This window comes from Notechis scutatus, chromosome 3, assembly GCF_049901735.1.
Source record: "Notechis scutatus isolate UNSWTSFEM ecotype Mainland chromosome 3, rNotScu1.2, whole genome shotgun sequence".
NCBI classification, from domain to species: Eukaryota; Metazoa; Chordata; class Lepidosauria; order Squamata; family Elapidae; genus Notechis; species Notechis scutatus.
Genome location: NC_142011.1, coordinates 25,800,501 through 25,827,674, shown reverse-complemented (window position 1 = coordinate 25,827,674; position 27,174 = coordinate 25,800,501). Strand labels below are relative to the sequence as shown.

General features: G+C 36.8%; 1 protein-coding gene across 2 annotated transcripts in view; it reads left to right on the top strand.

Moving 5' to 3' along the window:
* The window catches only part of RIMS4 (regulating synaptic membrane exocytosis 4), a 108,776-nt gene that overhangs the window by 39,951 nt on the left and 41,651 nt on the right, over positions 1–27,174 (top strand). The window lies entirely within an intron of this gene.

Genomic DNA, 27,174 nt, shown 5'->3' with positions numbered 1-27,174 from the left:
AATTGTATGATGAAACATGCTTTATAGTTTCATCCATCTGAGTAATTCTGTTTACGGTTTCAGATATGTAGCCTGAAGTCATCATGGACTGACCTGGTTTTTCATGCAAATTGTTAACTTTTGAGCTCTTCCCAATAGGCAGCTTTCCCAAAAAAACATTAAAACATGATTTAATGCTATAGAAATTAACATGTGGCTGTTCAATCCTTTGCATCTTTGATTTCAGGTCCTTTTTTAGTTATAGTTCATTTGATCCAAAATGACAAATCATGATCCATCCATGTCTTCTAAACCTGAATTGAACAATACCTTCAAGTCATGTGCAGGGCAAGCCTACATTATTGAAACCAGCTGAGATGTAACAGCAACCCTTGGGCTCTGTATGACTAACTAAACATGAAGAGGTAAAACAATCTGAAACAAAAGAAAAAGCCAGCAGAGAAACAAAAACACATAATAAAATTCAGAAGCACTAATAAGGGCAATGAATATGGCCTACAATCACAGTAGACAATAACATACAATAAAGTAACTATAAAATGTCAAAAATATAAAACATCAAAATGGTTTTTAAAGACTTGGGAAAATATAATTTTTTTGCCTGGCACTGTAGAGCCATGGTGGCGCAATGGTTAGAATGCAGTATCGCAGGTTAATTCTGCCGACTGCCAGAAATTTGATCCTGACCTGCTCCCGGTTGACTCAGCCTTCCATCCTTCCCAGGTTGGTAAAATGAGGACCCAGGTTGTCAGGGCAATATGCTGATTCTGTAAACCACTTAGAGAGGACCATAAAGCACTATGAAGTGGTAAAGCACTATGAAGTCTAAGTGCTATTGCTATTTCACCTGGTACTGTAAGCCTCTCTTGAGAGACAATTCCATAGATGGAACACAACCCCTGAAAAATGCTTCCTTTAGTCTCTGCCCATCTTGCCTTATCACAAGGTGAAAATCTCAAGGTTTTACTTAGTCAATACAATTTAAATAGTGAAGATGCCCCTTGAGACAGTCCAAAGCCAACCTTGGATGTTTTCAAAAAAGAAAAGTAAGGTTGGACCTGATTACTACTCTAAAGACTGAAGTTTCCAAATCTGGAAGCAAAGAATTTGAGATTAGACAAGACCAGTCACAAAACATGATACAAGATGGATGAGATACCCGAGTCTCTTACATTAAGCAGTATTGTTAGATTCCACAGTAATCTAACTGTGATCTTCTTCATTAGAGTTTCTGATATGTCTAATAAAAGCACATTTTCTATTTGAGTAGAGTCTTTGCTGCTTTTGCTGCTAGCACACCTGAGTGCTGGTTGAGTTTCTACCGTATAAAGAGATTTATTGTTCTAAAGGCATCCAAGAGTTCAGACTAGAATGCAACATTTTAAAAACAACCTAAAATAGGCAATAATTATTTTCATAGTGTTGCCAAGAAAACTAAATTGATGTACCCATGAAGTCATTAAGAGTTGATTTTGACTTGATTCATTTGAGCTATTCTTTAGGTTAATGCCTGTTTGAGGATGAATTTGTAGCCAGTACTGACGATAAACTATTGGCATAATAGGATTGTTCTGGCCAGTCCCAGTTAGCCAGTGAGTTAAATGAAGTTTCTGAAAGACAGCCTAACATAATATATTGCTTCCTCCAGTTTTCACCAGTGTTGTTAATATTTAAGAAGCAAGATTGCTGTGAAATATATAGTCAGGTGAGCCTAATACTTACATGAAGTCTCTCTCATTGGCTTTATAATACTTGATTGGAGAAGAGAATGTCTCCCTCAAGATTTCATGTTCAAAGCTTGGGAAAATGATGGCTTAAATGCATAAATACATAATAGCAACTTTACAGTCTCCCTTCTATAAAAGAGATAAAATGGTGTACTTTATTTTGCTTTAGATACAGTGATCATTGCAAAAGAATTGATTGTAAGCCATCCCATGAAAACCGTATGTCTTTTATGTGCTACACAAATAATTAAATGGATTAAAATTAGGTGCAAAACATTCCATGCATAAAATATTTTGTACATGGGGCTGCCACTTCTAGGTGATCCTTTTAAACTTGAAACAGGGTATTCTGGACTCAAAAGTTTGGGAGTGGAGTAACTGGGAAAATGGTACAGGCAACAATAGGTGGAGTGGTATGTGGCCATGAGGTTGGCTAGAGGGAAAGAAAGGTGCTGGGAAAATCAGGGGAGCAGCTTGTTTTCAAGGGTGGCCAGTATATAGTGGCTAAGGGGTGGTGGGAAATAAATAGTGTTGGGAGGTAAAGATGAGTGGCAGGTAGGCTGCCACCCTTACATCCAAATGCAGTTTATCCCCCACCCCACAAATATATTTTGCATCTTCCTTTAGTTGTTGCTAACTTTGCATTCAAGCAAGGCTTAGTCAACCAGGCAGTAGACAAGCCAGTCAGATATGCTGCCTTTGAATTCATTGGGGGTACTGATGGGTAGCAGTCATGGGAAGTATGGAAAAGGAGATGCTGTGAAGGTTGCTGAGTGGGCCAAGATATACTTTTTCCAATTTATTCCAATACAATTCCAACAGATAAAGGTAGAATGTACAAATTATTACTGCAAACAGGAGGAAAACCTCCTATGTACAAAATCTACCCGCGCCTTCTACAATTTTGTAAACACCAAACTTAAAGAACCATCCCATCTCTAAAGGGACCAAATGAGAAAGACTGCAGCAACAAAGCTGTTAAGGCCAACCTCTTCAATACATTCTTCAGTTCAGTTTTTTTTAATAGCAATGGCTCATGCCCCACATTTCCTAGTCGTACCACAACTAACTGCAATGATCTATTACATATTGACTTTACAGAAGATAACGTAGAAAAGGCATTATGTAATCTAAAACCATCCCTAACTATTGGCCCAGATGGATTATGTGCATACTTCTTAAAAAAGCTTTCCTCTGCCACAGCAGAACCCCTAAGCATTATATATGATATATCATTCAGAACCAACTCCTTACCGAATCTATGGTCCTCAGCTGTGGTCATCCCTATCTTCAAAAATGGTGACCCCAGCCTGGTTGAAAACTACAGACTAATCTCACTGTGTTGTGTCATGTGCAAAGTCATGGAATCAATCATTAACCAATTCATCACCCTCCACTTAGAGTCAAACAACCTGCTCTCCAAAAAACAATTTGGTTTCAGGAAAAAAATTGTCCTGCAACCTACAACTCCTACACTGCAAAAACAGATGGATTATTCTACTCAACCAGGGTAAAGCAATAGACACAATTTACATAGACTTCTGCAAAGCCTTTGATTCAGTGGTACATGACAAACTACTGTTAAAACCAAACTCTTATGGCATTTCCGGATCCCTTCATAAGTGGATTACTGCATTCCTGTGAAACAGGCAACAAATAGTAAAAATAGGGAGCGCTATATCAAACCCTGCTCCAGTTAACAGCGGTGTCCCCCAAGGCGTTCTAGGATCCATACTCTTTATACTCTCTATAAATGACCTTTGAGATCACCTTATAAGCAACTGCATCCTCTTCACGGATGATATAAACTATCCAACACCACCGACAATGCTACTGCTCTTCAAAGTAACCTTGATTATGTATCTGAATGGTCAAACAATTGGCAACTCCAAATCTCAACCAACAAATGCTCTGTCCTGCACATTGGTAAAAAAAAATGAGTACACCAAATACAAACTAGGCGGATATGACCTCATTGATGACCCTCACTCTGTCAAGGACCTAGGAGTACTCATAACTAATGACCTAACCGCCAGAGCTCACTGTAACTGCATTGCCAAAAAGGCAATAAGAGTTGTAAATCTAATCTTATGAAGCTTCTCCTCTGGAAATATTGAATTGCTAACAAGGGAGTACAAAATCTTTGCCAGACCAATACTCAAATACAGCTCATCTGTCTGGAATCTGCACTGTATATCAGACATTAATACAATTGAGCGAGTCCAGAAGTATTTCACGAGAAGAGTACTACACTCCTCTGCTCGCAACAGAATACGCTATATCACCAGACTTGAAATTTTGGGCTTGGACAATCTTGAACTACTCCACCTACAGTTGGACCTAAGCGTAGTATACAAAATTATCTGCAACAATGTCCTACCAGTCAATTACTACTTCAGCTTCAACCGCAACAATACAAGAGCACACAACAGATACAAACTCAATGTTAATCACTCCAAACTTGATTGCAGAAGTACGACTTCAGCAACAGAGTGGTCAGTGCCTGGAATGCACTACCTGATTCTGTAGTTACATTCTCAAACCCCCACTCCTTTAACCTCAAACTATCCACTATTGACCTCATCCCATTCCTATGAGGTCTGTAAGGGGTGTGCATAAGTGCACCATCGTGCCTCCCGTCCCTGTCCTATTGTCCCCACTTAATTGTACCTATTTCCCGTATTGTTACTCCTGTTTATACTTATACCTATTATTTTGTAAGTGATTGACAAATCAAATAAATAAATAAATAAATTTGTTTGAAAACTGTCTTAAAGTATGCTGCTTTGAGCTGGAAACCCGAGGTTTTTTCTGAACAACAAAGGTAATTTGAACTATTGTTTTCTGTGATTTGGAAATTATACTTTCATTGATGTAGGCTAAAATGGTTGCTAGTGGGGTGTTATTTTTTAGAATAGAATAGAATTCTTTATTGGCCAAGTGTGACTGGACAGACAAGAAATTTGTCGTTGGTGCATAAGTTCTCAGTATAGATAAAAGATATAAGTGATAAATCAGTTACATCATATGGTTGACTAATATACAGGCTATGGTCAACTATTATTCTAAGATCTTTTTTATAAGTGGTGCAACCAACAGAGATGCCTTGTTCTATATATATATTTCATTTGATCTGTGTTTCCATGAATTATTTCTCAGTTGTGTTGCTTAATCTCTGTTCCATTATTCTCAGCTCTGCCTTAGCTGTCATGTTCAAATTTTATTTGTTTTCTAAGATATTGTATTACTTATTCCCTCAGTATCATATCAGCTGCAGTTTGATAAACATTCTCCTCGTTTTCTCATTCAAGCCATCCATAAATGTTGAGGAATGATGGATCAAGATGCTTGTGGCTCCCATTGTAAACCTAACTCTAGTTTGAAGAACTGTTCCTAAGCACTCTGAATATGGTTTTTCAGCTTTTGTTCTTATTTTCAACTTCATTTTAAGAAATTGCTCCTATATTCCCCATCACTATTGATTGATATCACACATATGTTGAAAAACGTTCTGATCAGAGGTGGTATTCAGCAGGTTCTAACCAGTTCTGGAGAACCGGTAGCGAAAATTTTGAGTAGTTCGGAGAAGTGGCAAATACCACCTCTGACTGGAGATTTTACAGTATCCTTCCCCTGCCACGCTCACCAAGCCACACCCACAGAACCAGTAGTAAAAAAAAATTGAATCCCACCACTGGTTCTGATCAATAGAAGATGCTTTATATGTTGAAAGTTCAAAGAGTAGAAGAACAGTCTTCGCAACTTTTCAAGCCAGCAGGGTGCCCATTCAGTTGTCAGGTTATCTAGTTTGCAAATCAGACGGTCAGTTTTCCAATCATTTTTTTGTATAATGCTTTGCTGAAAGATATATTTCCCCCATAGCACTTTTACCAAGGAAATTACCCATTTAAAGAATGACATTTTTGAACAAATCTATACTGATTTTTGATCATTAATACACTGTTTTCAAGCTCTCTATAATCCTTCTTTTTCTCTAGTCTGAATGCAGGAACATTTATCTTCCTCAAACCACCTGAGACATTAGGATTTCTCAAAAATAATAAGAGTTTCAGCCAGGCCATCAGCAATTTCCTTCAGCACCCTACAATGCAATTTATCTAGCTTCAGAGAGTCAAAATAATTAATTAATTTAACTATATCTCAGCCCAATGTGATTCTCTGACTGTATCTCAGACATGTATGTTGCCACTCCATCTTGCCTCATCATAGTTATATTTTTAATAGCAGGGGATTGGTGGCTGGTGTGTTCTGAAGTACTACTGTTGTTTGTAGGGGATGGTGAGTTGCATAATTTCTAGTATTCCTCTGATTTCACTCTTTTTATCTATTTTTGTTTTCCTTATTTCTATTCTGCCCTTTTCCTCCTTCTGATTCATCCACATTTCTTCAGGTTGTTTTTTTTTGTAGACTGACTATATCTTCATTCTGTCTTTGATGTTTATAAAAACACTTGACATCTTGGTATGTTTCTGTTTTTCCTGACCTATAGTTATTAGGAGAAACTCAGTGATATTTTTCATTTCGAGCCATATCTGCCCTATTGGAATGTTTTACAAAATTTACAAACTATTATTCTCTGTAGCCATTATATTTGAACTATAAGGAGAACTCGTTGCATCATCCTCAACTTAGTACCTTCAGTTGGTTATAGCCAGCACTGGAAGCCATAATCCCAGCACATTCAAAGTCAGTAACATAAAAAGGCTGCTCCAGAGACTGGTTTTGTTTAAAAAAAGAAAAAAAGACAAACATGTATTGATTTTTCAGTGATTTATAGCACCATTTTTCCTCAATGTACATGAGTAATGTATCTACATAATCCAAATATTCTAGATACATCTTTCTACAGATAACATACCTTGCATCCATCAGAAAGTCTTTTAAAATGAGTTAACAGAATATCTCTGTCATTTAGAGTCAGGGTCAATATAAGTATGGGCAAAAATCTTTGCTGATCTTTCCTATTTTTAGATGGGAAAGACTAACAGGTTGAGATGTAAGTGGGTCACTGACTTGCTCTCCACTCCTTCATAGTTTGGCTGTCTGTTATTCTTGTCAGAAGCACCTACCAAGCTAACCAGGAGGTGCTTCTGGATTGAAATGATTTGTTGGTGACAACATTATTGCCCAGGGGACAACCAATTGCCAGAAGTAATGCAATCTTCAGGGAGGGTCCTTTCATGTCCCCCTTATAGTTTGCCAATGACACGTTTAGCAATCTGAATTATATTTGGTGGTATCTTTCATTTCTATTGCATAAATGTTCAGAAATTGGTGATATACTGTGCATTCAAAGCATCAAGCCATTTTCTGGTGCAGATTTGGTGGATTTCATCAGCATGTGATACTGAAAGGTGTAATTAACAAGGTATGTAACACCAACTTGGAAACAGAGAGAGGTGAAAATAAAAAAGTATTTGAAAAGGACAAAGTGGAGGTTAATGATGCATGATTAATGCCAGGCAAAATTGTTCACTGAGCTATTGTGATTTAATGATGCCTGCTCAGATGCATAAGGAAATCTTCAGATGGTTCATGACTTTCCTATCTTGGATCTTAAAGAATGCATGGACAAAACTGGTGCTAGTAGCTTTCTTGAGCCAGAGGACAGTAGAAGTCATTACAAAGCTACTTAGTGTTTCCATTAGGAGAAGATAAATGCAACTCCGGGTTGAACTGTGGCATCCTTGATGCTCTCTGAGCTTGGTTGTTTGCTTACAGATGTTTCATTACTGACTAGGCAACATCATCAGTGCTAGCAAGTGAGGGGTTTGCTCCCTGACATATATAGTAAATATATATGTCATATATAGCCGTGCCAGTGTTGGTGGAGGGTCTAGTTTTCTCCTTGGTAATTCATTGATTAGGGTATTGTTTTTTTGATGAGGTTACCTAAAGAAGTAATGAAACATCTGCAAGTAAGCAACCAAGCATCAAAAACTGCAACTATACATTGTCTCTGTTAGCTGATGTATGAGATGAACCAGGAAATCTCTGGATCCAATTCTGCTTCTACCATAACAAGCTTCCACAGTTCAGCGCTAGGCTATTTGTCTTTCCATCCAATATCCATGGAGATTCTCAATCATCCAAGTCATGGTTGTCCCAAAAGTGCTTTAATTTTTCCCCAAAGGCAACCGGGGACATTTCATTTCTCTGACTCAGTTTCTTGAGTCAGATCTGAAGAAGCTTCTTGGATGAGAAGTGAAACATCTTCGAGAAAAAAAACAAAGTCCAGTTGCCTTTGGGGGGAAAAGCACTTTGGTGGTTTCCATCCAATATTTTTTCCCAAAAGGAAAGATACTTCCAGACTCTTCCCATCAATCTATGTCAGAAATACCATATTTACCCAAAGGATTTATTCCCTTAAATAGCTACCTGAGAATAAGGGAAAGGTCATTTTAGACTCACTGAGGAAAGTGAAACACCAGAAGGTCCAAAATGATTGAAAGTTAAGCAAGAGAGAGGCTTCTGCTTGGAGCTTCAAGGAAGACAGCACTCTTTACTAGTATGATGATGATGTTACCTACCATTGTTTGGGTAATGAAACATCTACAAGAAAAGAAGCAAGCTCAGAGAGCACCAAGGACCCCTCATGTCAACCCTGAGCTACAAATACTCTCTTTTATTAAAGCCAATATCCTTCAATCCGTGAAGAAATTAAAACAGAGAGAGGTTGGGTATTTTAACAACACAGTTTGAAACATGCTTCTAAATTAATAATGAATTACAGATATTTCTCTACTTCCATCTAATTATTTTGCGACCATTCAAAGTTATAAAATGACACTGAAAACAGCAACTGGTCTTCATACTTACAGCCATTGCTCCATGTTCACATGATCAAAATTCAGGCAACCAGCTTGTATTTACAATTGTTGCAACATCCCGGGTTCATTTGATTGCCATTTATGACCTTCCAACAAACAAAGTCAATGAGGGTAAGCTGCCTTCCAACAAACAAAGTCAATGAGGGTATCTGGATCCACTTAATGACTGAGTGATTCACTTAACTGCATTAATTTGCTTAACAGCCATGGCAAAAAAGTCATAAAATCAGGTGCAATTCACTTAACAACCACCTTGTTTAGCAACAAAAGTTCTGATCCCAATCACCATAAGTCAAGAGCGACCTGTGTACTCACAAGATATAGCAAGATTTTAGAATGGCCTTTACAGTCCCAGACTTGAATATTATTATAACTGTGGGAAGATCAAAAGTTGCAGTTTATGCAAGGAGACCTAAGAATATTTCTGAGCTAGAAGAGTTCTGAAAGGGAAGGGGTGCATAGGTAAGGGGAGAAAAACTCTTGGCTGACCATAGAAAATATTTGGAAGCTTGTTATTTTTGTTATAGGAATATTTGAAGAGAAAGTCTAATCGTAATATTTGCACCTGCTGTATTCAAAGTTTTCCTATCTTGAATCCGTAAACAATTGCCATCAATAAATATTCATTCAAGTTTGGTGAAAGATGCTGTGTTTAATATTTTTGCCATGCAGGAGACGGAAAAACTTCTATTTTCTTAGGAAACCATCAAAACATGCAGCTTGATTAGAGGAATCTAAACATTTGCATGCAGCTGTACAATAGTTCATGATTATCATGCAATTAAAATACTGGGAAAAAACTAATTGGTTTGGCATTGGTCCTAAAGCAACATTCCTGACCACAACAAAGAAGATTCACCACTGACTTGTTCTATTATATACCTTGATGTCTTGAAAAAGTATTTGAAGTTATGGAATATGTATAACACAGAAAATATGCTACTTTGTGTATTTCAGATCCAAGCCATCTAGGTTTTAAAGGAAAAACGTAAGATTCTGATAAATACATGCATGCATTTGACAAAAAACCCCATCATATTTTATTTGCTTTTCAAAAAACTTTCCACAAAATCTTATAGGCATTAAAATGCAACTTTGGATAAACTGTAATACTCAAATTGCACCAAATCTAATAAATATAAGAGTCCCTAATGATTTACATGGGTGTAAAAGTCTGCCTCGTTGCATTAAAGAGTTGTTAACTTTTTCTCTTATTTTTTGTTTATAGAATGTCATTATTACTCTTACTTTAATGATGGAGGCCAAAAGTGTTATTTCAATCCCAGTTAATATTTGTTAGATTGGCAATTTATAGCCAATCAATAAAAGCATCCCTGGGCAATTGGTTCCCTCATTGGTTAGTTATCGGTTTATGCACTTTTAGGTTTGTGCCTGGCTTAGTAAATTACTTTCTGCTCAATAATTCATTGCCCTCTAACTGTTTATTGTCATTTTGATTTATTAACGTGTTTGGCTGTCCTTGTACTGGGGGTGATCACATTTTGCAAATTCGCAGCCATTCCTTTAAGAACACCATGCCATTTGTGGCTAAGAGAGCCTGTGATATGCCATGTGATCTGAAAAAGGGGAAAGCTACAATTTTCAATAAATGGCAAAGAAATTTGGAATTCTCCCACCAATAGATTTTTAATTGGACATCTCAGGCACAGATGGTAGGTTGAGTGAACTGAATCCATTTTGTCTATTGGGTTGACGATGAACCTTGGGGAGGGTGGCTTACAATGAGGCATGTCAAGCAACCAGTTGCAAATGATGGGGGTTGTTTGCAACTAGTTGCAAAGTCCTGGTTGTTGTTTTCAATAACAAGGAGTGCCTCTGATTGTTTCTAGTTTCTTTGAAGCAAGGAAGCAACAATTTGGATTCCGATAGCAAGAATCTGATGAGAATTGGTTCAAAGTAGCCAAAGATAAGAACTGCTCAGAAAGTTAAATTTAATAATCTGAAAACTCCTTATAAGGCAGAAAACACACACCCTGAATATGCAATTAGACATTAACATGATCATGCTAACAATATTAGTTCATAGACTGCCATTGCATAAGTTTTATCCTTTATTTGATGTCACATCAAATGGACGATTGCATATTAGTGCAATTGTCCATTTTGATGTGACATCTGAATTAGCTTGTATCTTTGGGTGTGCAACCTCTAAAGAGAAAGGAGGTAGCACAGGAATATATACACTGAATTTATACAAAGAATGCTTTTGACTGCATTTGGTCAGCTGAGATCCTCCATTCTCTATTTCTCTCCTGTGTTTTCTAACTTTTAAAGCAAGTGTCTATCTCTAATGGTTTAAAATATATTTAGAAAGATATGCCAACTGATTTCAGAATCTAGTGGTGTGGCTGATAAAGTTTGAGTGCACAGCTTTGCTCAGTCTCTTTGCTATTCCCCAATGACTTCCAAACTCAGAAGGTATTGTGCATAATAAAGAAAACAGGAAAAGGGGAAGAAATTATTTGTATTAACTCAGAATTATATATTATTTAATGAATATGAAACATTTTACCTTCTGTTAAAATCATGTACATATTTGTCTGGAATCTGAAGCAGATAGCACACATTACCAACTGATGTTGTTTTTTCTTAGTATTTTCTGGAAATATGTAGTCTTTTCTCTTCCTCCCTCCTCTTTATTGCATTTATCTTCTTTACTTCCTTTCTTGCTCCTCCTGAGATGGTAAGGCTTTGGGGGTATATTTAAACATTAAAAATGGCCTTCCTGCTTGGCAATTCTTATATCTGTCATGATGCAATCAATCCGATATGTGATTCACTAATTGATTATGCCTTTGACTTAGTGCCAAAACTGAATGTGTTGCCTTACATGTTAATAAATGGTGAGAATTATGTTGCAGTAATTGCTCTTGCAATTCTGTGTCTGTTTAGGTAGAATGATTAATTTGCTCCACACAAGCTGTAACGTGCTAGCAGCAGCATTAGGGTAGATAGATAGGAGAAAATATTTAAAATGGCACACAGCTCCTATTTTATTTAACAAGTATGATTCATTGCTATATTGTTTGGAATATAAAGAGGGAAATCTCATACTTCATGGTAAGCAGAAAAAGGAATTCCTTCTGCCATGCTTACCCTTTAATTGGATGAGAGAACAGGGCAACATGCTTCAACATAAGAGAAAATATAAATAAGTTGCAAGTGGAATATGATTAAGCTCTGAATATGTCTTGGATAGAATAGAAAGGCATTTGAAAACCAAGTAGGGGATTATGTGATTTCTCAAAGAACAAACTGCAGAGATTAAATAGCTCAAATGCCAATAAAAGAGCTTCATTTAGAGCTAACCAAATAATATTCTGCAATAGAAAAAAAATTAGTTCAGCCATAGTTTAACATTATAGATAGTCCTCGTTTAGCGAGTACAGTTGGAATCATCAACTAAGTCTTAAGGGAAATGGTTGCTTATGATCTTACGTCAGCTTTCCTTCACTTTACAGACCTGCAAAAGTCATAAATCTGAGTACTAATTGCAAACTTACTTTTTTATCACTTTAACTGTGAATGGACACTGTATACTGCAGTTGCTAAATGAGGACTACCTGTGTCCAATTATGCACACTCACCCAGCACAAGAAACCCTGGATGCTCAGGAGCTCTAGGTTAGGATGTTAAAACTTTTCCCTTACAGATACAGTATTCCAGTTCCTTCAGCTTCAACCAACATGGCCAATATTGCCAACAGTCACTGTAGTGTTTTTTTTAATGCAACAATACCATTAAAGTCAGGGTCGTCATTACTGCTCAAGGTTGAGTAGAGACAGCAGAGAAACAGCTACCTATACTTTTTAAAACAAGACAGAAATCCAGTTCATGGAGCTTATAACAGCAGGAGGGGAAAAAATCAGTACCCACTCCTGGCACAGCATAGTGTCTGCATTCAGAGATTTGTGACTCATGCAAGAAATCAGAGTTTAAAAAATTATGGCCACCTTCTATCAACCCACCTTCTGTGCAGAACAATGATTTAACTTAATCAGGATTTGTTAAACTGACCACAATACTTTGGTTCATATTTCAGACTAAGTTATGATTATGATTTTAGAAAGGTGTGTTTCATGTAACATGCCAAGTCAAATCATATCATGGCATTATTTGTGTTGGGCATAGATGTAGCCTCTTTCTTGTTGGGACTACTTCTACACCTTATCTTAGTGGGCTACAATAATAAAAAATCTTGTTCTGATATTGTTTTAGTGGATTACTGTGTATTTAATACCGACTTTAACTGAAACAGTCTAATGGTTGTTATAACATATGTTCATCAAAACAAAGGGTCAGTGTGTCTTCACTCAATTTTGTAGTTTTCTCTTGCTCTGGCTGAGCTGGCTCCAGCTCAGACATTTTATGGCCACCTGTGAGTCAATTCAGTCACATTTGCATTTATGGAAATGTTCTGCACAGAATCCACGTAGACTTGCCAGAGGTCTGCCAGACTACATAGAACAAATTGCTATAGTTTATGATTTGGCATTGTCAGCTGGATTCTACATAAGGGTTATTATGAATGCAAAATCCTGCCATGGCCAGTAGACTATTAGTGAACTTTGCACAAGTCACAATCTCTCATATGCTCCTGCAATTGCATAACCATAAAAGATAAGAATAATTGACACAATAATTGAAATCTGTCTCTTGGCAGAGATATTTTTCTAAATATGGGTGGGTAATTTTTCTTCCTACCTTCTTTAAAATTATAGTCTGGCTTGGTGATGTTTTACTAAGAGTAAACAGGCAGCACATTACTAACAACACAACAAGAGCCCATTGAGTGTAGCAGTTAAAGGCATCAGGCTGGAAACCAGGAGACTGAGTTCCAGGCCTGTCTTAGGCTGGATCAGTCCTCCTTAAGCCAAGGAAGAAAACAGTGGCAAGCCACTTCTGAAAAAAATTGCCAAGAAAACTTCATGGACTTATCCAAGCAGTCTCCAGGATTTAAGATTGACTTGAAGGCAGGAACACACACACACACACCAAAAAAATCAGCTTGATTGTTTATTACATTAGAAATTCTGCACCACAAGAATATTTAAGTTATTTTATTAACTGACTAAGGTGCGATTTAAGGTGTGATTTACTATTGCTGTTTTGTTACTTTTCCTTGTCTGTAACTCAATGAACTTTTGGTAAAGCAGAAAACTTGCTTCTAGCTCAGAAGTCTCTTGTTTGAGCAGTATAAAAGACACAAGAGAGAAGTAACCACTGTCTGAGCTAAATTGGGGATTACAAAAACCCAACTTTTAAATCTGAACAATTGTGTACACAATTGCATCTTAGAACCAAGTCAGGGATTTATAATACAACTGAAACATAAACAAAATACTGTGGGATACAATAAGTGCATACCATCTCATTTTCAGTCCATTTATCAATAATGCAAGCTAAAGGCAGTTTTGTGCTCTTAAGCAATGTTTACTTTTATGTCCATTAGTTTAAAATAGAATGTGTAACTTTTTGCAACCAAAGGTTATACTTGGTTTTAGCACATCAGGAGATACAATCCAAAATATGAGTGGGACCCAAGGAAAATGTGCTAAGTGATGACAAAAATTATATAACATTTAATTTTGATCAAGATGTAATTAAGCTTCAATTAAATTAAATATATTTTAAATGATTAAGTGATTATAATTATTTCCATGCATTTAAAAATTCATGTCACATTAAAACTAAAGATTTTGGAAATGCTGTTAGGAATACAGTCAAGGCTTCTGATGATGTATCTCTGCTTTAGAGATCACACCTGGTTGATTCTTAAGGAGAAATATTCTGAAGTGAAAATAATATTGAATGCTAATGAGTTTTTCTCCATGCCATGTTGGTAATTTATATTCCCAAATGCCAAATTAAGTACAAGTAAAAGTATGCATTCTTAACACCAATACACCCATTTCTCTATAGCTGCAGGTATTGTCAGCATTGAATCAATTGGATGATAAATTATTCTTGCATTTCCTCTGGGCCAATGGTGTTTCAGTGCTTCCGCTGGATAGCTGCTGGCAGCCCCAGAGTGTAGCAGAATTGGTGTAGAACCATAACACAATTACAGTGCCTGTCACAAGAAAGTTCACGTTGCTCCAGATTTTCAGGCAGAAAATTTGTTGTGCTGCATATTAAATTAATTTTCTTTGTTGACAGCACCCGCCCTTCCACAGAAATAAAGAAAATTCCAATGTGTGTTAGAGTCCCAAAAGCTCCTCAGTTAATTATGAAAACCTGTAAACATGAATAATGACAAAAAGATGACAAGAATAAAGCAAGCAAGCTGCATCCCTGGCACAGCATCAAAATAATTTACAGGGCCTTCAATAATCCAGCCTCTCCCTATAGGCTGACCTTGTTTTAATCACAGTTTATTGCAGATTGTTTCCAGTGCACTCTATAAATCTGTCCCCATGAAATCTATTTCAGTAGCGATGGCAAAATGAAAATTCCCCTTTCCCCTCCCTTGAGACTTCATGCTGATACGTGACAAATGAGTTTCACGAGATTATATTTAGGCACAGGTATGACATGCTTCCTTCCAATACTGCAAATACTTGTGATGAGAAGCCTGAAGCTATTCCTGTTTTCCGAAAAAGCAGGATGGATTTTAGTTTTAGGGGTTGATTGCTTGCAGGCTTGACTAATAATAGGACGATCTCTTTCTGGGATCAGGTTTTGTTGTGGTGATCCATGGTTAAGTTTTGGCATAATAAGGCAGTGTACAAAGTTAGCACCCATCTCACTTCTAGATGAATGAAATATTTTGAGGAATCCTAAGGGAGATAGAAACTCAGAGCTCCAGCTCCCTACCCTCAGCAGATATTTAGTGCCCATTAAGAAAGACTGGGCCATCCTTTCTACAAGCCCAAAGACCTTGGGCGTCAGGGTGATGGGATTATCCCTCACTCAAGATCCAAACCAGGGCAAAGCCATTAAGACACAATAGGAATTGCCCAACACCCTTTCAGAACACAAGCCTCTTTGTTACATCATCACCCTCCAAACTTCAACCAGACAACCTCAGCTATGACCCATGGGAGTTTGATAGCAGCCAATAGAATACATGTCCTTGCATAGTAACAGGAAGCTCAAGTTCAAAGCCCAAGAGCAGGTATAAATAGCCCTCACTCGCAACTCCATGTGGTTAGCTGCCCAGAACCGCTCATGTGCTTCACCATGAAATCCACCTTTCCAATCAGCCTCCATGTTTCCAGTGTCTTTCTCCCAGCTTGGAACTGAACCAGATGGATATTTCTTCCAACAGCAGCAAATGCCTGGCAGGGGAGCGGTGGGATAGGCAATAGGAAAAGCTCTGGTTTGTCACTGGATCTGTCCGGTATCATTCACCTCACCCGTTGCACTCAGATGCAACAGAAAGGGCACAGCATTACCTGCGCTAGAAGAAAATTTGGCTAATTTTGGGACAAAATCTCTTGGGCCAGCAAGAAACTTGTGACCTCCCCTGAAAAAGACAAGAAAAGATGATGTTTTCTTATGGTACAGAAAGCTCTCCACATCCCAGCAAGTACTGCTATAACTGTTGTCTCTGCTTGTGACCTTCATTATCCATTAGCTTTCAGGTGCAGTTTATGGTGCAGCACTTCAAGCTTTAGAGCTTCTACATTCTCAGGAGCTATTACATATCATTAGCTAAATTTCACTTATTGGCTTAAGCCAGTAAATAAATTTGACCATTTTCAAGTTCAAGTCCTTTTATTTTATTTGCACACCAAGTTCATTTCTATCTATCACCTTCTTCCCAGCAACCAGGGTCAAGGAATGTGGTTGAAAGCTTTCTGTTGTGCTGGAAAGATAGCAACCCCCATCATTTGTCTACCAATTGGGACAATTGCATACTGCTTATTTCTTCTTCTCTGTCTGAATTTAATTAAATTGCTATCAAAAAGCCTTTTGTACCTAATGCTCATAGGAGCACATTTGCACATTCACGTCGGAATATTTCTCTGTTCCTTTTCTAAAGTGGATTCAGCTAGTCTGGAAATAGTTAAGAATTTAATTTTCTACAATGATTTGCATAAAATATAGAACTGTCTCCATCCAGAGCTTAGAATTATTTTCTCCTACGTTTGGAGTTGGTTGTGAGCTCTCCCAATTTAGCTTTCATGGAGAAATTGTTTTGGTGGGTTTTTTTTTGTTTTTGTTTTGGCTGTGTTAATTGGCAACGTTGTTGTTGATACTATTTGGATTCATGCACTGCAAAACTCCTAAAGAACTCATTCTATGGGTTAATTTGTATTCCTGCACCAAACAGGATATTGGAGTCAATAGTATAAATGGCCCATTCCATTTTTTTTTCTCCTGAAAAAATATCATGGATACGTTCTAACATAATAAGCACATTTTAGTAAAGGCATTGGCTTCACCTGAGTTCAGATGATTCCAGATTACAGAAATAACATTCTGACATACATTCTAACACATCAGTTTTACCAGGTTTGAAAAACCACATTGTGTTGTGACTTGTGTCACCCAAATCCATGGATGGTAATCTCTGGAATAGAAACTTAATAGTTCAGAATCTAATGCAAGGTGGGGAACAATGGCCTTTTTATGACTTGTGGACTTCATCTCCCAGAATTCTTGAGCTACCCGTGCTGCTCAGGAATTCTGAGAATTGAAGACCACAAGTTATAAAGGGGCCATCATTCCCCACTCTGATCTAATGGGTTGTCTGTTTTTGAATACTACTAATAAAAGTAAACATTCTGATGTGTTCAGGTTGAGCAATTGTACACTTGGAAATTATTTCATTAATTAATGGTCAGTTGCCAGGCCACAGCTGAAGGTCTCAGGAGTCTAAAATGTCATTCCAGTGGATTTTGTACATTATTAGACTTGTTCAGATGCCTCGCACAATAATAGAGAAGTTTTAATGTAGTCATTTCCCCAATGAGGGTTTTTCCTCCTTTACCCAGGGAATTCTAAGCATATAGAAGTATTGAGTCATTCTTTCTGATTTTGGCATTTGACTCTTTTCATGAAAAGATATCTTCGTGTAGGTGGATCTTTTTGGTGTGTTCACAAGGTCATTTCCTGGAACCAGGTTCCAAGATGAACAGGAAGAACTCAATAATAGTTTTTATTCTATTATACAAAATGTGGACAGTCAGAAACATTGCCATGACTCAAGTTCCAGACTATTCTACCTGGATAACAGAATCTTAATTTACATTATAGCCTTGGTTTGTGTGTGTTTTTTAAATGAAGCAAATAATCACTGATAATTTCATAATGATTTTGCTTTCACTTATTTTTTATATATGGGAAACTTTGGTCATTTTTAATGCTGTTTCTTAAAGTCTTGTTCAACCTCTCATAGCAGAACATTTTTAAAAAAATAAGATTGCCATATGAAAAGGTCAGTCCAAAGATAATGAAACTGTACAGAATTCAAAAGATTAGTTCTGCCCCAGAAAGGGGTCTGGATAGGAAGTGGGGCAGTCATCTCAGCTAAGTTCACCTTAGTCTGGCAATAACCTCTGTTCCTTCTTCCTTGCCATTAGAGGAAAATAGTTTGCATTTAGTTACTTTTTTAAAAAACTTCCTATCTTCTATGCAACTCTGATATTCTTTTGTAGTCTCCCTTCCAAGTATTCATAGGACCAATCTTGTTTAGTTTTTGGAAGTTAGTCAAGGTCACTTATTTATTGACCCTAACTGGGCTTCTTAAGAATAAAAACTCTTAAATGGCTTTCAGTGACATCTTAGCTCTTCTTACACACTCAGTCACTTAAACTGCATCGACTACATTGTTTTTTCATTAAACCTCAGGGGCATCTCGTTAGAACTGAAAATAATTTCAGAATACATAAAGAATTCATTGTTAAAGGACATAGAAATGGCCAAACTGGCTTCGGTGGAATAAATGTAAGTCCTAATCATGGAGTCTAATATGAAGCATTATATCTGATACCTAGATGACATCAATAGATTGCAGTTCCTGAATCAAAAGTGGAGGGCTATGATATAGCCTTTGTGGGATACAATTTGCAGCACTAAACACACACAAACATGCATACAAACACATCGGTCTGCTTCACTAGAGGCTTTTTGTTGTTGTTCCTTTGACTTTCGTCATTGACTTTGGCTTCTCTCTACTAAGGAGCAAGGGTTTTTTGTTCATTCTCTTTCCTTCCTTGTCAAATTTATAAAATATATCCTTGTTTGCTCGTGGTACACCAATCCACAGGGGTTAAACATACTAATACAAGAAAATGAAAACCTACATAAAATACCCAGTGAAAACAAATCATTTTGTGAAGTTAAGAGTGTGCAGCAGGATGTTAAGTATTCATGTCATTTGGCTGAGTTACTATTTTTATCACTTGAATTTTGAACAAAAGGATTTTTTTTATTCAGCAAAGATTGAATGTGTAATGAAATACCTCCTGGCAAATAATCCATTGGATTTCTGTTGTCTGCATGTGAATTAGAGAGAAAAGGAAAATTAAAAATATATGCTATCAACAAAATCACATTGAACCAAACTCCCTGAGACAAGAATCAAATTAAAGAATTGGAAGAAAAAAGGTGGCTGTTCAGGACTAGAGGAGGCTCATCCTTAAAGTTCAGTGGATGACCTTGAGTCGCTATCCTTATCACGGGGAAAGCTAGAGAGAACATTGCTCACTGATTTTTGCTCCTTGGAAGAAAAATGACAGATGCAAATGCTCAAAGTTTTGGATGTGATCTCTGAAAATAAAAACTGAGCTTGTTAAAGAAGGAGGGACCTGTTGGAATTCAGCAAAAATGCTTTACATTCTTAATTCACTAAGAAGCTTTAGGGCAAGGTCTCCAACCTTGGCAACTTTAAGACTTGTGGACTTCAACTCCTCAGAATTGAAGTCCACAGGTCTTAAAGTTGCCAAGGTTGGAAACCCCTGCTTTAGGGTATATTAATGTGGCCACTTTTATGCTGCCACATCAGAAGAAAGACATTAAAATTATCATAATGGTCATTTTTGTATATATATTTACAAGGATTAATGCATCTTTTTAAAGTTTAAAAAATTAAGTACATCTATCAATAAGGTGGGCATTTATGCCCAAGTGACTGATGAACCTGTTCAGTTTGCTGTGCAGGACCAACTATTGATTAAAACATCTACTAGAATACCTTTCTATAGTTATTTACTCTTAAATGGACCTCCAAACAAGAATGCCTCCAAACAAAATGTTCTTTTAAAGTTCCTTCTTTAAAAAAAATGGTTTTTTTTTTAATTGCAACTGAGCACAAGGGCAGTTTCTTCAAGTAGTCTATGAAAATAGATTTTTTTTTTTAAATAAAAAAGGGGGAATGGGGATGAGAAAATCGGGATGAGAAAGCAGGCTTTCTTGTCTATTTCTTAAAAATAGGCAGTAGACACAACCACCAGAAATAAGCTGAGCTAGAAGACTATTTATTAGCATCATGGGTCCCAAGATATTTAGCTATTGCTGATGAGAACTCAAGTTGTTGCTGGTGCATTAATGAATTTTTGTTGAAAAACAAATGTTGCCCATATTAATGCACAGTGTGTGCTTTAAAGCAAAACAAAAATTCTTGGAAGCTAAGGCTCTTTACACCAATTTTTTCCCCTTTGTGTTTCAGTCTTGAATCAGTAGTACTTCATTTAACTGTTAGAAAAGGCACTTCTCAAGTGAAACTTCTAAACAATTAAATAAATGTTATCTAGTAATATGAGAATAAAAGACAAGTATCGATCTGATGAAAACTGATGATCACAGCAAATGAAATTTATAACCAGAAAAGTCTAAAAGGGGAGATGAAAAATGATTTTTGGATAAAAAGAAGAAATCATTTATTATGGCACAATTGAATAAAATAAAACAAAACAAAACTTTGGTCATATGTATGAAGTAAGTCTGTGTTTTCACATATATTCTCCCAAACATTCATGTATTCAGTAATTTATACATATTAATTTCCCGTATTTATTTTCTAGTTCAATGTCCATAAAAGCCAGTAGAAATTTCTAATTTCATCATAATGTTCATCTGCAATATCTTTTGGATATGGATTTGACCCCAAAATTCATTTGCTTTTTCACAAGTCTACCATGCATGATAAAAGGTTCCCCTTTTATCACACAGATTTTCACACCTCCAACACTGATTTGATATTTCTTTGTACATTTTTGACAGCTTGACCAGTGTCATATCTATGATACATCATTTTATTTTTTTAAAAAAAAAACCTCTTACATTGTGATACAGTCTAAATTTAACACTACTTTCTTACATTTTTCCCATGTATCCATATTTATAACTAGCTTTTGCATCCTCAAGTAAATGTGATCTGGATGGCATTACAATTAGGTTGCTTGAAAACTGTACTCAAGCAGTGTTCATCAATAGTTATTCATCACATTGAAGTGGTATCAAGTAGTGTGCCACAAAGATCAGTTCTGGATTCTCTTCAGCATTTTTATGAATGACCTAGATCAATAGGAAGAGAAAATGCTTATCAAATTTGCAGATGTTACAAAATTGGGTGGCATCACTAATACTGTAAGACAGAAATACAATTAAATGACCTTGATATGATATGGAAGGATATCATATGAAAATAAGAATAAATTGGTAACAGAGTAATGTAGAAAATTTTACTTAGAAACAATATTTAAATGCCAGGTGTAGGATCAGATAATAGGAGTTGTGAAAATATTGGAATAGTAGTCAGTGGCAAATCTGAGCCAGCAAAGTGAATTGGTAAAAAAGAAAGAGAGAGAGAGAGAGAGAGAGAGAGAGAGAGAGAGGGAGAGGGAGGGAGGGAGGGAGGGAGAGAGAGAGAGAGAGAGAGAGAGAGAGAGAGAGAGAGAGAGAGAGAGAGAGAGAGAGAAAGAAAGAAAGAAAGAAAGAAAGAAAGAAAGAAAGAAAGAAAGAAAGAAAGAAAGAAAGAAAGAAAGGCAGTCCTAGGTTGTATTATACACCAAGTATTATTTCCAGATCACGGGATGTAATCATTTCACTCTATTCTGCTTTGCTCAGATCTCACCTCAAGCACTATGTTCAGTTCCCAACATGACATTTAAAGGACTCTAAGAAACTGGGATAGGTTTAGGAAAGGTGAAGAAGATTGAAAGATCTGGGCAGATTTAGAATTGAGAAAAGACAGCTCAGAGGGGATATTTCGCATAGAAAGTAAAGATCTGTTTTCCATTATCCCAAAGTGCTGGAATAACAGATACAAGTTAGAGAAAAGCAGAAGTTCAACAACAGAAGAGTTATTCACAGTTCGGAAGCCTCCTTTTTATTAGCTATGTTCAAAGAAAGGCTAGAGAGCCATCTGCCTGGGATGCTTTGATTTGGATTCCTGAATTGAGAAAAATATTAAATGCATCGAGAGTAGTTCTATTGTATTTAATTAATTTGATCGGGTCAAATTTAGCGGTTCTTCTCTTTGACCTGTTCCCACCCATTTTTTGAACCTAGTAACCCTTTTAAAAATGCTCAGGGTGGTTTTAGCCACCCAAAAGTATACTCTACTCCCTTGATATAGAACTACTTAATGGGTTTAGAGTGAATGAGGTTTTCACATCACTTAATCTTTTTTAATCACTGTGTGACAGGAGCCCCTGATAAGGAGCAGCAAACAAGTTCCCAGAAGACTGGAATAAATAATCATTACTGATTCTAGTTTTAGATAATGGTGGCTTCATCCGTAATTACTGCTTGTAAGAAATCTCAGGGTGGATAAATTGATATACAGTAAGAAAGAAAGACATTGACAGGCTTTGACTTCAGCAGAAGCTGAAATTAACTGATATATTAGTGGGTCAAACATTCATTGTTTTACCAACCATCACTCAGTGGCACTGTGTAAGACCTCTTTTTCTCTCTTGAACTGGTCATATTTTGGTAAAATGGTTAATTATCCAACAAAAGCCTAATCTGAATACAGTACAAAATTAAGAAACAGGAAAAATATATTAAAATAAGAACCACACTGCAAGACAGAAATAAAATAAAATAAGAGTGGCTGAAAAGAAATAAAATAAAATAAGAGTGGCTGAAAAGGAATTGTGACATAAATAATAACCTACTCCATCTTATTGGCTACATACGGTTTTCATTAGTCAGAAGGTATTTTTTTTAAATTTCCCAGGAAAAGAAGCAACAGGTATTCATAAAAATAAGTGGATAAATCCAAGAGATAGATGACATCTCATATCATCTCTGAGTATACTGAATGGGACTGAAGGAAATTGGAAATTGGAAAATTAACATCTGGAAAGCTGCTGGTTTTCCATCCTTTATCTTAAAATTCCCCATGATATTTATGAATTGGCAGGAGCGGGGATGACTTTCACTTGCCTTCTAAACTTTGTTGGCTCCAAGTGTGAGAAATTAATTCAATTATTAATTGTTATCTAAGTCTTAGTATGGAAGATTTCAAAAACTGGTCTTTCAGCCTGCAAAAAAATTGATGTTGCATCAACTGGTTAGAGGTGTGGTAGCTCAGTAGCTTAAAGACATTTGAGAAGGCCTGTGCTCTCGTAATTCGAGTTCTAGCGCCAGGTGATGGGGTGAACTAATGTCACTTGTCTTGGCTTCTGCCAACCTAGCAGTTCAAAATCATGCTACATGCAAGTAGGTAAATAGGTACCACTTTGGTGGGGAAATAATGGCACTTCATGCATTAGTACAAACCCAACTGGTGCCAGACCTGCCCAAATGTGCCACCTGAAAATGAGGCAACATCAATGGAGGAAGAAAGCCCTGAATGATGCTGCAGAACGCTGTTAGCATTCTGAGTGCAGAGCTAGTTCACCCTTTATAGTACTCTTCTGGATATGTTGTGGTTAGCTGGCTGCAGGTGCGGATGGCTGAGGAGGGCGAGGACTCAAATGAGGAGCCAGCACCATTAGGGAGTGGACTGCTGCCTTCAGAGATTGTGGGGGCTGGCAGCAGCAATGAGGAGGTTCCCAAGGAGCCTGTGCCAAGTCCGTGTATGCTCAGGGCTGCTCTCAGGAAAGAGCAGCTTCAGCAGCACAGGCGACTTGGGAGTAAGGCTGTAAGGTAATGGGCCTTTCTTCAAGAAGATAAAAGCCAGCTGTGAATTGGACATTCTTTGCAGGAAGCAAAGACGTTTTGAAACTCGAGCCTCATGGACATTGCAGTATCTTAGTTGGTATTTGAAGACTCTTGTGTTGTAAAATATTTCTAGGTAACTTTATCTGTTATTCTTGGCAGCCTCGCACAGTTTTGGTGAGGCTCGTGCTTATCAAAGTTAATTAGTTTGCAGCAGCCTTTTAACTGGGGATTCGTAAGAATCATTAAAAGGTTTCTGTTCCCTTTGGTTCATGTTTGTTTTATTGGAAAAGGGTTTGGGTCAGAACAGGATATTGTGCAAGCATGAATTGAACAGACTAGCAATCTTAGGTAGCCAAACAACTACTTTGTAGTAATACAGGAGTCTCCTGGCTCATGTACCATTGCCACATGCTAAATAAATGAATAATGCATCAACTGGTAGCTCTGTATATCATTCATTTAATGGTTTGCCATGCCAAGAGCTGGTCTTTTCTCGGGAGCAAACATCCGAGCCTTACCACACACTCTTTCTGGTTGCATCCGATCTCTTCTTGATTGCACTTGATCAGCGATGTTTTATTATTTTAAATGGGTGGTTGTGCTATTTGCACTGAAAATGACATTTTTCAGACAGGACTGATTTTTTAAAAATATAATACACAAACATTTTTTCAATATAATCTCAAGACAGAACCCAGAAAAAGTGAAAAAAAAGTGAGAGGGTGTAGTAATTTCAACTGAACCAGCATTTGGAGCCAAAGTTTTGTTGTTGGGAGGTAAAGAAAAAAAGGTTCTTCTTTTAATTTAATCTACAAAAGCTGAAAAGTGTTATGGTAATACAGATAGTCCTTGGCATACAACTGTTCATTTAGTGACCGTTCAAAGTTACAATGGCACTGAAAAAAGTGACTTATGACCATTTTTCACACTTATAATCATTGCAACATGCCTATGGTCACGTGATCAAAATTCAGATGCTTGCCAACTAACAACTTTATTTATGTCCCAGAGCCATGTAATCCCCTTTTGTGGCCTTTTGACAAGCAAAGTCAATGGGAAGTCAGATTCACTTAACAACTGTAATGATTCGCTTAAACAACTGTGGCAAGAAAACCCATGGCCACTGCATATAAAGAAAATCTGCTCAAAATGTTCTATCAATGGCACCTTCCATCAGCCAGACTGGCCAATATGTTCAAAAGTCAGTCCCCAAATTGCTGGAAAAGTTCAATAGAATGGGGAATGTATTACCATGCGTGGTGGTGCTGCAATAAAGCGCAGGAGTATTGGCTTAGGACAGGGAAGTGGCTGGAGGAAATGTTGGGTCTTTTTTAAAAAAAAAAAACAAGTTTTATTTTTCAAGACAAACAATACATAAATACACATAAACACAAAACACAAAAATATAAAAAATCTCTTTTCTGAAAGTTGCTTAATCCCGGGTTAAAACTCTTGGTACAGACACAAATTCAATTTCATATTCATTTTACATACCATTTCATATCTTCTTAACATTTTCAATTTTCTATATAACTTCTCTCCTTTAAATTTTCTCAATTTTATTTTATTTTATTTTTTTATCTCCTCTCAATTCATATCGTAATATTTATTATTCTTTGTCTGTTCTATTCCAGCCAATCATTTATTTTTCTTCTTTAAAAAAAAGAAGTACTTCTCCTATACACTATATGGAGTATGATGCCTTTATCTTTTTCCCCTATATTTATAGTACTTAATATAAAATACATAACATACATTGGGATTCTGTCTGGTACATTCTAAAATTATACTATATTATCAAAAATAATACAAATCTATTCATTAATATTGATATTCATTCATATCTTAGATGTTTAACTCATTACTTTTCAATTAAATCACATGCTTTTATGAGAGCCCTATTTTTCAAAATTATTCCCCCCCCCCACATCACATATTATAGCTCAATATTTCATTGAAATGTTCCTCCTTCTTCTACTTCAAATCTCATTTCACAAAGGGTTTGCTAATATACCATCTTCTAATTATTAATATTAACAATCATTTATATCTTAAACATTTTATCCATTTCAATTGAAATTCAATTGAAATTCCCTTTGTGGGAACACTTATGCTTTCCACGATTATTACCCCCCCACATCACAATCTTGAATCATATTTCATTACAGTACTCCCTTTTTCTTAACAAAAATTTCACTTGTTTATGTTAAATATTTTATCACATTTTAAACTACATATTATTTCTAATTTTCTATAATTACTTCTAAATACAGATATAAAAATACAATCTTATGTACCTTTCTAGAATCCCATTAACAATAAGACTTATCCATTATCTCTGAAAAACTTTTGCTTCTTAATATCTTGCTCCCCACCATTAAGGCTTCTCATCCCTTCCTTTCTCCCTTGCTTCTTCTTCTCCTTGTCCTCTTTAACCCCTTGTCTCCCCACCTCCCTTTTATTCTGCTTTCCCCCTTTCTGTTGTTTCTTAACATAATGTCCCTTTTTCACCTTATTCTTCTCTTTTTGGGCTGTTTTCCCAAATCTTAAAGACCTCCGCTTTTTCCCTTCTCCAATCAAAGTCCTTTTCTCATCAAAGATGGCTTCTTCTTCTTTGTCCCCATTATCCTCATTCTGCTTCACATAAATATAAACCGCCATTTCTAAGTATTGGAAAATAGTGCCAAGTCCATCTTCCCCTCCTTGTTTTTCTCTTTCAAATTTTTGATATATAAGTTCCAATTCATCCATAGATGATGCCATTGTGTAGAGAAAAAGTTTTTCCAAACAACCACCCAGATGATTTAATCAGAAGTAATTTCCAAAGGTTCCAAAATCACCAAACAATCCAAACAGACTGTTTCTTTTAGATACCTTCTTCTTCTTGACTTTCTCTTTCTGGGGTTAAAGTAATCACAAATCCTTTTCAAATATATTTTTTGGAAGTTTTTAAACTCTTTGCAATTCTAGGCAATCTTCTCCTTATTTTCAAATTTTGCTCAGATTTTTTTTTCACTCTCCCTTCCCACTCACAGCCAAAAAGATTTTTTTTTCCCGCTGTCACTTTAGGAAGGAGAGTCGAACAAAGAAAAAAAAACTTTTCCCTTTAAGGTATTCGCAGCTTGTAACTCTCGCAAGGAACAATAGATACTTAACAGCTTTCAAGGTTCCAAGTCACTTTCTCCCGTCTTGTCCCAGTTAGAAGCAACTTTCACTTTTCTTTCAGCTTTCTCCCTCCTGCACTTGCTTACCCGGCTGCAGCTTTCTTCGTGGCGGCCATTGCTGACCGCCGTTCCTCCGCCTCGGGAAAAGGGAGTTTAGCCGGCTGGGGAAGGGGTTTGTGGCACCCCCAAACCCCTTGCCGGATCCCCCCTATCTTCTGCTGCCTCTACAGGGCAGCTGTATCCCCCAGATCCAAATGGATCGGGGGAACCTTGGCGGTGAACGCAGCAGGGATCGCACAGTGGCAAATTCCTGCCGCCGCCGAAGGCTAGCAAACCGGAAGTTCGAAA